At 40.7% G+C, this 12,831-nt stretch overlaps 1 protein-coding gene across 9 annotated transcripts in view; it reads left to right on the forward strand.

The window, feature by feature from the left end:
* LOC138621218 (myosin IXB) overlaps nt 1–12,831 on the forward strand; it is a 53,785-nt gene that overhangs the window by 5,383 nt on the left and 35,571 nt on the right. The window lies entirely within an intron of this gene.

The following is a 12,831-nucleotide window of genomic DNA, read 5'->3' on the forward strand; positions in this document are numbered from 1 at the left end:
ACTCTCCCCCATTATGCTCTTTCAATGTGGTAAACTGAATTTAAGTTGAATTTATGGGCTTTATAAATAGACCCGGCCGTAATGATAGGGTACAAGTGAGGAAAAGGCAGAGCGGCTGTTTAGAGATGGCCTACTTGCAGTGCATTTGTTTGCTGTGACTTAGTCTTCACTCAGCCATCGTTGCAGTGTCCAAACACATCAGGTCAAAATGATTGGGATCAAAGCTTGATTGCAATGATTATGATTATACCAAATCTGCGTGTTTATATTCTGAGCATAGGCGGCGTAATAAGCCAAAAGTTGAACTAAAATATACAACTCCAGATTTTTCCACAGTGAAGTGAACACAGTGGTCTGTCAACGTCATGGAAGACACATTAAAACCGCTTTACCAGCTCGAGTAGAGTGATTTCATTTGGCGTTTAGGTTCAAATCTACACGTCAAATCTTTATTCTTACTCACAGTTTTGGGTATCAATCCCTCAGCAGTGTTACTTTGCTTTCATCGCATAGCTTTTTTTTTTTGACTGTTTGGCTGTTCATGCTGCAGAAGGGAAAGTTATACTTTTTTGGAGTTACTCTCTGCTCTGAATTTGATGCATGACCTTCAGCTTCAACAGTGACTCCTGTGGTTGGAGAACTCCCAGTGAGAGCCTGCAACCCGTCAGCCAAAAATGAGCAGCGGCCACACAATGCCACCAAACAAAAACGTTTCCGTTATTAAAACGCTCTAAAGTCATTTTATTGTCCACCACAGATTGTGGCATTGTTTGCATGATTTTGCCATTTTATTTTCCCGGCATCATTATAACTTCTGGTCAACAGCCCATGCATTATTTAAAAAAAAAAAAGAAACTTAAATCCCAGATGTGCTTAAAACTCAAGATTTCAAGTCTGACATATTGGGTTTCTGTCAATCCTTCCTGTGGAGGAGGGTTCTTCTGTGTCTGTGGATATAGACTGACTAGTTGTGGTGAATGCTGTAACCTCCCCCTCCATCCTCTCTGCGGTCGCTGAGCCTGTCCTTTGGCTCTGGATTATGGGCAAAGAGAGGGCACACCCTGAAGCTCTGTTTGCTGTTGTTCTGCGCCACAGTGCAAAATTTGATCAGTAGGAATGACTAATGAGGGCCAGTCACATGCTGTACACTACGTAAAGGGTATGTGTCTGTCGCTCGGCCTGTCTGTCTATTTAGAAGCTATCTAGCTATGTCTGTAAGTAGGGTTATATCTTAGTGTCTTTCTGTTTAACTGGGTTGTATGCTAACCAGCAGGGTCACATTTGAAATCAAGAAAATGGTTTATATTGGACTTCAAATAATATTTCAAATAAACAAAATACTGCTTCCAATAAGCAGGTTTGAAACGACCCTCATCTTTCTCATTTCACATGCTTTTTTTTTTTGTTCACTGTAGTCAAACCACAGAAGTTACACAATTGTCACGTGTAACTGATGGTGTGTTTTTGGTATTTATAGTTGTGAGTAGTGATTTTCTTTTTGAAGAGCAATAAGTCGAGTTTGAATAATTATGCATATTATATGATGACCAGAAAAAAATGTGTTGACATTATGATTCATTATTAAGTTTGCTTGTTAAAACACCTGACCGTAAATCCTCCAAGTTCAAAAGGCGTGTCTTTATTTACACAAATTTAGTTGGAGTTGTTTACATCTTGGCTGAAAGAAATACACTGAAGCGTCATTCCTTAGTTACTCCGTTGGAAATGACATCAGGGGAAAAAAAGCAAAATGTCAGCAAGGTTAGGCTGTAAAGATGGCCAACCATTCCCATTATACTGTCTGTGGCAGAGTCGAAGCCAGCCAGTGTGTCACAGAGGACGATGGTGTCGGTGGCACAGTGTTCAAACAGGGAATATATTCTACGTAGCACCACTTGAAGCACATGTTGCTGTTGTCCCATTAGTCTAGGTGTGTAAAGTTGAGAGTGAAACTGGACTAAATCACACGAACAAAACACAGGATATTTTAATTAATGTAGCATTGTTGAGGTGTTTACACTTCATGTAAACATAGTCATTACTATCATCTGTAAATTATTAGCTTTGGATTACAATGTGACAAGACTTGTTCTTCAGAGAACAAAATAGAACGCAGTGTATTGTTGTGTTGTATTGTATTGTGTAGTTACTGTTTGCCTTTGATATTCATTTCACATCCAGATTTATTTTGGACATTTTTAGCACTTTGTTTTCAGCATGGGGGTTGAACTCTGTGTCCCAATGTGCTGACTGCAGCTTAGTCTCACTACTGGATGCCTGAACTAGAGCTGTGGAGAGTGACAAGAGAAGTGAAAGAGAAAAAAGAAAAAGCACGGCAGAGTACAGACTAGGGAGGCACAGACGGGGAAAGAGACGGAAAGAAAGTAACCAGCTGAGGGTTGAAGGAGAAAGAGATGGAGCAGGAACAGTAGACCTTGGCTATGTGCTCGCTGTTGGCTGAGCGCCGCTCTGTTCTGTTTGTTTTTGCTCTATTTTTACCGCCCAGTCTGACTCCGGTCACTGATGAATGACTCCATATGTAAGTTACATTTCATCTAACAGAAATCATGCAGGATGTCTGGCCCAGGTGGGAGAGGGGGAGTGTTAAGAGACATGATGTGATCCATAAAGGAGAAAAGAGAGAGACAGTAGAAGAAAAGGTTTTGCCTTTTGGAAAATAGCTTTTTACTCCAAACTGGGTTTCTTATAATGTTCATAAGTCAGTTTTGTTCTTTCCTTAAGTTGTCTTTTAAAACAATGTAAATGGGTTAATTTAGAAAACGTTCATCATAAGCCCTACATATTAGAACAACATGATCCTTTCTCATGTTGCTGTGTAAATCTGCCAGGCTAGCCCTTCATCATCAAGACAACACAGGGAGGATGCTTTCAATAGGTCATACTCACTACAATGGATACAGTATACCATATATTAGATTAGCTTTATTTCCTTCTGTTAATTACACTTCCTTTCCAACAAACTCTCTATACTTTGTCCCCTTGCCGCTCTTTATCCCACTTTCAAGTTCAAACTAAGGTCGGAGCATGTATAAAATGTTAGATGAGTATTACTACTAACATTGAGGTGTTTCGTAGTTGGGTGAGCATTACATTGGCGCTGCTTTGAGCCTCCCACAATTAACTTCTGTCATAGCAGAGAAAACAGAGGCTTTAGTCCATATTAGCTTGGTTACTTCCCAGTGTGATCAGTTTTGGCATCAAGAAAATGGCATTGCACCCACCTGTCTAGACTTTTTTTTTTTCTCTCTTCTCAACAAAGAAAAGTGCGCGTCTGCATGTGGCATGTGAATGGGCGGTGTGAGTAAGGGATTTTAAATAAGTATGTAGTTGGTGGAGTGCAGTGACTATTCTGGTGTTACAATAGAGTCATGTGTTTGGGAAGTGTTTTTAGTGCCGGGTAGCCCACATGAGTGAGCGTGTACAATAATCCCCTCTGTCTGCCTCCTTCCCTTCGCTTCCTTTTTCTCTTCTTCCCGATTTGTGCCTGCAGCTGCCCCACATCTCCAGATGATGCACTGTATGTTTGTTTGTGCTTGTGAATGTGGTTTGTCACGCTAAACGGGAAGGAAGTGTTTCCTGACCGTCCCGAGCAGCCGCTGTTTACCTACTATCAAATGCACTGAATCAAATAAACACACTCCTATATTTGCATTTATTTTAGAATCGTCTTCTTGATGCTAGAACGGGCACATATCTTTTTTGAAACTGATTAAATATACCAGGTGTGGACACAATAATATAAATATGCTCAATGCAACCCAGTCCAATAGCCACCTACTTTTGCAGTGTTTTCACATTATCACTCACTTCCATTTTAAAGGTAAACCAGTCCAACTCAGAATAATTAATATGAACTCTGGTGAACTCCATGCTTCGCCACTTAAATCTCACCAAATCCGTGTCCGTGTATCAAGACCAATTGACCTCCAATAACTCAAATAATGACATTTTGTGAATGGGGTTGCTGGAGGTGTCACCAAACCAGTCAACAAATGTTTTTTTCTGATTCCAAATTGGCATTTTTAGATGGCTTATTTGTCTGACCAACAATATTAAAGCCCAAATATATTTAGTTTAGTATTACAGCAAATATTCTGTTTTGAGGGTGGAAGCAGTGTGGTTTTGCTTCTTTTTTTTTTTCCTTGAAAATGAATTGATTATCAGGATTTTTGGTATAATAATTTTCCATTTGCCATCTAATTGGTTAATATTGATTCTTTCAGCTGTCTGCTATGGTCTGACATAGAATCAAACATCAAAGAGTTTTACAAAAGCAGAATTTATTGGAGATTTTACTGGTGTTGATGTTGTTTTTTTCCACCCCATAAATGTCTGTAATACTAAGGAAGAATATGCTTGTATCCTACATGTTTTCACGGTACTATATTTGTCCGCTGCTGGTCTAAACTACTCTCTTAGTCCAACATGGCTGAGATGACCAGTCCAGAAGACGCTCTGGAATCTCCTGTCACCACCTACCAGCGTGGAATCCCGAACCAGCCAATCACACTGAGCAGAGCCTCCTGGGATGCATTAAGTCAGACATGCTATGGCCTCACTGGTCTGGTGTATTTCATGTGGACGCTGCTGCTTTGAATCTAGACTTTCAGCTCGTCATGCTGATTGAAAACATATATTTCTCTACACCGGTTGCTATGCATCTTTTCATCCCTGTATTAACCACTGGATGAAAGAACTTTGGGACTTGGATCTGTGCAAGGCAGGCGTTCAAGGTTGGAATTGTTTTTAGGAAAAGTTTGCATGTATATTTGCATTGGGCTGTTGCAGCTCTCTGCAAGAGGTTGGATAAAACACAAAACATGAACGCAACACTAATAATTTGTGTTTCATTCATTCGCGGTTCTTTGATGGTTTCTCTACTCTGCTCACTGGACCTTGCCCTCTGTTCTGACTGACTGGGCGACAGAATAGTAAAGAGGTTTTATATGTAAATGAAAAACACCAGGGCATTGGTTGTTATAAGCCGGGTTTCTTAAAGATTGTGCTTCTCCTCGCCCCTCTGCTCTCTGAGGCTTGGCATCTGGACTGAGTTATAAACCAGCAGTAATAAGTGTTTGGCCTTGGGGACCAGTGGGGGGTGGAAGGGGCGGCGTTGGAGGGTAGAGTCGGGGGAGATTCTGTGATATGACAGGGAGAGATGGAGGGAAAGGGGCACAATTAAGGAAGCCGTTAAAAACACAGCAGTACAGCTGAGGCAGACGGGTGGTGAGACACGGGGGAGTAGAGGAAGGCTATACCGAGGCCTCTTGGATTACTGACCTGCTGTGAAATGTACATAAAGTAAGAGTTCATAAAGCTGTGGCTAAAAGTTCGGTTGGATTGCCTCGAGCAACAACAGAACAGACTGACATGTGGAGCCTTATAGGAGTAATACAGCCATGGCTTCAAGTTGCTTTTATATGAGGTTGTCCAGTGTGCTTGCAACCCGCCCCAGCTGTTGATGTTTACCCTTCTCGCTTGGCTTGGAATCGTGTGAACAATACGAGGTCATACCTACCTCCAAGGGATGTCAAATGAACAGCAGCCTGCTCCAGTTTGTCAATAAATGACTCAGACATGTGATATTGGAAGTGACCGATCAATGCGGTGCACTCAGATGACCATGTTATGATTGATTAGCATTGTCCATCACAATTATGGTTATTTATTTGGCCAGACAGCTGGCAAGGTTACTTTTAGTGGTGGCATTGAAACTACGCAGTCACAAGAGCGAAATCAAATAGTATTGTTCCTCACTCATAGTTTGACATACATATACAATCTCTAATAATGCTGTCTCTGCTCTTTTATGTTCCTTTCGAGGCAGCTTGCTTGTGGCAGGGAAGATAACTTTGACCGTGATCATGGGCTCTACGTTGAATGAATAGGGGAATATCATCAAGTCAAAGACTGGATCCCTGTGGCTCCTCTCTCCTTTATCCTCTTCTTTCGAGGGAGGCAGCAGATGCTCCTCAGCTCTGGTTTTATTGTTCATGGCTGGCTAGCCTGGGAGCTGACTTAAAGACATGGGGGAGGAGATGAGCTTTTAGTGCCCCCTTTTCTTCTTTTTCCTTCACTCTCTCTTCACAGTTCCCTCTCTATCTGTGTTTGTCTTATAGAGCCCAGTTGGTGTCTGTTGGATGAGTTAATTCCCTGATTGAGGTTTTGGTCCCTTTAAACAAAAGGCTGTATCTTTGAATAGGCCACATGGCTCTAGTGGGAGGGCTCTGAACCATTCACAGCCATTTTGGGTGCAACTACACGTCCTATAGAGCCTCAACCCTGAGGCTGATTTACCACCACTCAGCAGCAACAGGAGCAGTCTCTCTCTATCACGCAAGTCCGGAGTGCATTTATGAATCTCTAAGAGAACATAAGCCAAAAACCACAGGGAGAACACATACAAAGAGGTGCACACACACAGATTGAATCTGTACTTCCCTTGCTTCTGTCTCTCATTGTGCCCAGAGGACAATGCTGCCTGCTTTGGCAAAGAGCCAACTCCTCTCATCTCCATTAGGTCATGCAGAGAGAGTTGTAGTGGTGATGGATACCTCAGTGGCCCCCAGCTCCACTTTCCCTGGGGAGAGGAAAAGAGCTTGATCTACAGCAATGCAGCCAGAAACACAGATGCAGCCTGGTAGGTAGGTAGACCTGTGGATTTTAAAATATTTGAAGGAAAACAAAATGGTTACAGTTAACTTCAACACAGCTGCTCACATTGTTCAACTTTCCCACCTCACAAAGCCCTCAGCAGATCAATCACTGTAAACACATGCTTTCAGAACAAGCACTGTGTAAAAGTACAGAGCATTTTTTTAAATTCACAGGGATGTTTAAAAGTTTCCCAAACATACCACAGTTATACAGGTGTACAATAATCAAAAGAGAAAATGTGTTGATTTGGATTGAAGTTGTTGATTCATTGAAAAACAAAGAGCTCAAAGTCTTGGTAAAACAATACATAGCATGCCTAAACAGTTTTTCCAAAAGTGATTTCATTACATTTCATTTCATTTAGCTGACGCTTTTATCCAAAGCGACTTACAATAAGTGCATTTCAACCATGAGGGTACAAAACCCAGAACAACAGGAATCAAGAAAATACAATTTCTTCAAGAAATGATTAAAACATTTTATATTTAAAGCTACTTGTGGAAGGTCGACATTGATAATTTATACCATTAACACTGAGGTTGTTAGTGTCTCTTCCAACAGTACAGAAGTTTGGTTTCATGTTGAAGCAGTCAGACACTTTTTTTTTCTTTTGTTGGAAATGTGATTACATTAAAGCTCCAGTCACAATTAGTGGTCCACTTTCAACTGACTTGCTCATCATAGGCGAGTCAGAAATGTCTCCTTTACAAAACACTCACGATGGGAAGTGTAGCATTTACTCATTAGACAGTGTCTACACAGGATACGTTCAGGTGTAGTTCTGAACTGTAGGTCACCCATGGTTTGGCAGCGTTTAGAGCCTAATACACAATCACTGTAGTTACATGCATAAAACACAGGAAAATAAACTTGAAGCATAGGAAAACAGGGAGATGTAGAGCTGCCACGCCACCGGTGTTGACAGCTGAAGGGATTTAAATAAGAGCATATCTCTTCTGTGAGACTTGATTGAGACAGACAACTGAAAAATGGAGCTGAAGTGCTTTTCATGTGGATATGGCCTTCGCCTTGTCGGTACAAAGCTGGGTCCTCCAGAACAAAGTGGAAGAGATTACTGTTGATTTTATCAGTCACGGCAGTATTTTATATTAAATTGAAAGCTCTTGCTGTTAGAACAGCTCTTCCAGGGACCCTGCATACCTCCACAAACTGAAAACTAATGGAGTCAGTGTTTGGTGTTTAAGAGTCCAGACTCACTTCTCTTGACCCCCCTTTTTTCCCACTATCTATGTTGTGTTATTTGAGCAATAACTTGGTAATGCACATAATGCTTTATACTTATAATGCAGAGAGACTTCTGATTATGGCTCTGTTTGGCACCGCTTATGTTTGAAACGTATTCCTTTATTCTCATTGTTTTACTTAATAGTTTAAAAAAAAGATGAGTCATGAAAAATTTGACCTGTGTTGCTAATTTATCATTAAGCATCTATGTGTTCCCTGCCTGACAAATGTATGTATACTGTTGGGTATATATTGTGTAGATAAGGTCGTTTTGTTTTGTTGTTATCACAATAATTTATGGTAATTTCTTAACAATTCAATATGTTTTTGATTTTTTTGTTTTTTTTGTTGAAATTTTCCAAATAAATAGTAGAGTTACATGTGTGAATCTAAAGATGGTTTACATGAATGTTGGTGGAAATGTGACCATTTTGTGGAGACTGACTGCTGTCATGGTCATGTCAGTGTAGTTGCGTCCATGGTGGGAGCGGTTTTGTAGCCCTGACTCATGAGATTCATCAGGCGCCCTCCTCTGACTTTACTGGAATGCTGGGAGTCACTACATGTTTGGAGCACACTCAGCTGACATCACGTCTTGCCTCCTTGTGGATCTTCCGATGTGTATGTTGTAAAGCATACAGTCAGGGAGCGACGAGAGGAGGGGGAAAGAGAGTCAACAGTACAGAGGGATGGCTAGAGTATTCCATTTCAAGTTCGTTGACCCTGTGTGTGTCATTGGGTCATTCACTTCCTGCCACATCAGAGTCAGTCAGTGTTGTCTCACCACTGACTGGTTGCTGTTTGTACACTCTACATATATATATATATATATATATATATATGAGTGGGAGTGTGTGTGTCAGTCTTAGGAGGTCCATTAGGAAGAGAATTTACTGTCTGTAGCAGACTAACTAAGAGGCTAACTAACACTCAAGGCTTTCACACATCTCTTAGTGAGATCATAAAACACTACAAGTGTCCATATAAAGGCAAAATATTTCTTTTCTCTCGACACTAATTGGCACTCGAGACTAAGAATCACTCCTCCTCCTACTCCTTTTTTCTCTGGGTGGAGCTTTTTATGATTTCTTTGAAAGACTCAGGAGAGTGAGTAAGACCTGATTGTCTTCCTTCACTTTTGCCAGTGAGTGTCACACAAATTCCTGTCTCATTGCAAACTCCACCTTTAGTTGTGATCAAGTACTTGTTTCATGCAGCTACCCTTTCCCTTTGTCACAGTGGTATTTACTTTACTTCATACCTACCTGCTTGTGTATACTGTTACTCTTTTAAAATGGTGCTAGTCAGAAACATAGCATTTAAAATGTACCTTTACAGTCGGTGTAAATCAGGAAGGCTCCGTTACATATTGACCCCCAGACGACTGTGTAAGGGTTGCCCTGCAGTAGAGCACCTAAAATCGTTCTGTACATGAACATGTGTGGTCTAAGAAATGGAATACATAAATATTGGAGGTACTCCTTGTAAGCGGTGGGGTGACCTAACCCTAAATATCTGCCAAAGGGGGGTGATTAAGTGCTATTTGCACCCACCACGATTACTAATTAATGCCTCCCTCTTTTTTTATGTTCATCAAATTAAAAGCACCAGTGCATTCATATAAAGTACTCATTTTAATCCGTGTTTCCTGATGCAGCTGTATTTACTTCTTTTCACTTCAAACATCAATAGGTAAATTCCCCAGGGTTAGTCAAACTTTTGCATACTAATAAATAAGCTGCCTAACAGTTGTTATGTCGTTTATTTCCTCGCATGCCCGAGTGGTTAGGTGGGATGAGTTGAGGGAGTTCAGTGGGGATGGGCAGTAAGACATGTCTGGTTTAAGGAGCTTGTTAGTTTGGTAATGCCTCCTCCTGCCCAAAGCAGTTAAACAGATCCCTCTCCTCTCTCAGCTGTACCCCTCTGCTCTTGTGTCAACCCCCAGTAAGCAGCTAAAGTTCCAGGCTAAGTCTGTTCAAAGCAGACAACACCGAGTCTTATCTGTGGAATGCTCGGCCTCGTCACAGAGGATCTCCTCTGCAGGGAGGAAGCTGTATTATCTCAAAGCCTCTGTCTCCTGAGACCTCTCTCTTTTCTATCTTACTCGATGTTTACCTTTCTCTCTTCGTCTCTCCCTCTGCCGATCTCTCTTTTCTCGGTCGCTTCCTACCTACCTTCAGCTTTTATTCTCTCTGCGCAGGAACATCTTTGCATTCTTTCACACAGATAGTGTAGCTTTTATGTTTGCTCTTTTGAAGCAAGTAAAGCAGCTCAGGAGTTAAAGTGACAGATTTAAACCAGACAGAACTCATGATGGAGGATAATGATGATGCTGTCCTTTGTGGTCGCTGCAGTTTTGCATGCTTTGGCATTTTACAGGCTTGCATGTTTTTGGGACTGTGGTCAGCTAGTCTGGCAAAGGCACAAGCTCATGAGGCTCAAGTTGCTCTATTTTTCCTCTGATTCTCTACTGTGACCTAGATCACTCCAGAGTTGGCTTTGTTAAGATATCTTTGTTGTTGTATTCTTGTATTATTGTCTTTTTGAATGTATTGAACAACTAATTCCAATTATATATACAGCATAATGCTTTTTTATGGATGTGTACAAACAGAAACTTAAACAGACATATAAGGCTCATTCATCATTGAGGAAAAAAGAAAAGTGGATGTAAAACAACAATCAATTAATTCAATTCTTATATTGGACAAATACCCAACCAGTTAATAGGAGCACCCTGCTGTTTCATTTGGTATGTCTTGTAAGTTAAATAAAGTTAATTACTTCTAAACATGGGTAAGATCTTGTGAATCACAGATAGATAATTTTGCACAGGATAGAAATTTGATTTCCTCTTATACAAATTAATCACCTAATTTTACACAATTAAATCAATTTGGACACTGGAACCTTTCATTAAAAACAACTATTAAAATGGAAAAATTGTTGGTTTCATAATACATTCAAGATCTTTTCCCGAGGCCTGCTTATTTTGGACATCTTCCAGACTATAACATTTTTAAATTTTTCAAATCAAGAAAATAAACTGTCTCCACTTAAATGACAAAAGTGATAAACTATAGTCCTCTGTGCTTACGGGACTCGACCTTGGATCAGGTTACCAAAGCAGTGCAGTCTGGCCGCCATGCAGCCATTTAAACTGGGTTTCTGTTTCCCCAAGGGGGGCTCACAGTTTACACAGCATGCATTACTGATGCAAAGCCACGCTACACGATCTATCATTAGACCAAGCCTTACCCAACCGCTGTCTGTGTAACTCACACTCAACTATAGATTACAGTTTAGAATTACATTTTATGACATTAACCCTGATTATATTCGTTTGGCTGCAATCCAGCTGGATGTCACACCGAATCAGTCCTGAAATACCTCGGCATTATTTCAGCGCTGTTGGAGTTGGCTTTAAATGACCCCGTAATGACAGCCAGTGTTTCTGCTCGCTGATGATGATGCAAAGCTGTCATCATGCCAATCTGTCAAAGTAACCACAGCAACTGACACCATCGGTCATCTGGGTGTGAGGTGAAGTGAACCTGCAGTTGCCATCGTACGATGACTTGAATACTGATTACAGAGTAGTGTTAGCCCTACATGGTTTTGTACTGACATTACTGTGCAGTCGATTGTGGTGTAGATAACTGCTACTTATACACAGATGAACCCAACTGTTCTGTGCAGGTTGCAGAAAGATATGTTGATTAGAGTTATAGATTGGTACTTAAGGTTTGGTTTTCTTTAAAAGAACATGAGACAGTGTGGCGCAAACATCACCTAAAGTTCATCATGCTATAAACTCTTACTCACCTTTTACATAACATTGTGTAAAAGATGTAGGTGAGTCTCTTCCGTTTTATACACGCTTGTGTAATATAACCTTATTAATGCTGGTATTAACCTTCCATAACTGACTGTCGTATGCTATGGAGAGCTGGGAGTCAGCAGGTTTTACTGATAAGGTAATGAAGTTTTATTTTCTATTTTGTTTTTTTTCCCGGATGACACCCAGAATACTACAATATAATGTAAGGCGTGAATGCCAGTCATGTTAGAAGTTTGCTTGATTTTTACTGTTGTTTAGTTCATAAAAGAGCCTGCTGCATCTGACAGGCAGCTTCACTTCGCTGGGGAAGTCAGAGATCTGCGTAGTGAGGACTGAACAAACCTCTACTTTGTTCTCTGGTGTGCTCGGGCTCTGTATGCTTGTAAGAACTTTTGTGTTGTACTTTGCCAGGCAGAGAAAATCAAGCCATTAATGGATGCAGAAACGAGTGGTTGTGGTGAAAAGCTGTTGATGTTAATTACTGCTGCCACCAAGTTCTACATCACAACTACAGCAGTGGAGCAAATAGTGTGCAGTCATTACACTATTTGTGGTTTACCCAAAGTGTTGTCTGTTTTTTGTGTCTCAGTTGCTATCACTGAACGGAAGGGTTGAATTTCTCTGCAGCATCTGCTGCTGCAACTTCTGGTAACATTTCAAAGACATTTAGATCGGATGTGACAACAATGTGCATCTGAAGGCTCCAGAAATTTCTTTTGACCTACTCCGATGACTGAAGTGTATTTTCAGATGGGACGAAAACCACAAACTAAAAAGTGGTTGCATTCACTCCTTTCAGGCATTAACTTTCTCTTAGTCAAATATTCCAAGTTAGTTAGTTAGTATTCACACCACGTATAGTGTTGATAATTTGTCATGATGAGTCACATGTTAAAATTTAAGTAATTTTCTCCTGACCTATTTTCTTTTGTCACATCAGCTGCAGAAAAAATGTATTTGATGAGGTGAAGATTTAAATGTTGAGGTGTCATTTTAAGCCTTTTAAGGGGGACTGAGTGCAGACTGATGATTCAGGCCCTGTCTCAGGTGTCTCGTCTTATTATCCT

Source organism: Brachyistius frenatus, unplaced genomic scaffold (genome assembly GCF_029030835.1).
Source record: "Brachyistius frenatus isolate BFR_SWC_R1_liver_20210118 unplaced genomic scaffold, ASM2903083v1 Contig_29, whole genome shotgun sequence".
NCBI classification, from domain to species: domain Eukaryota; kingdom Metazoa; phylum Chordata; class Actinopteri; family Embiotocidae; genus Brachyistius; species Brachyistius frenatus.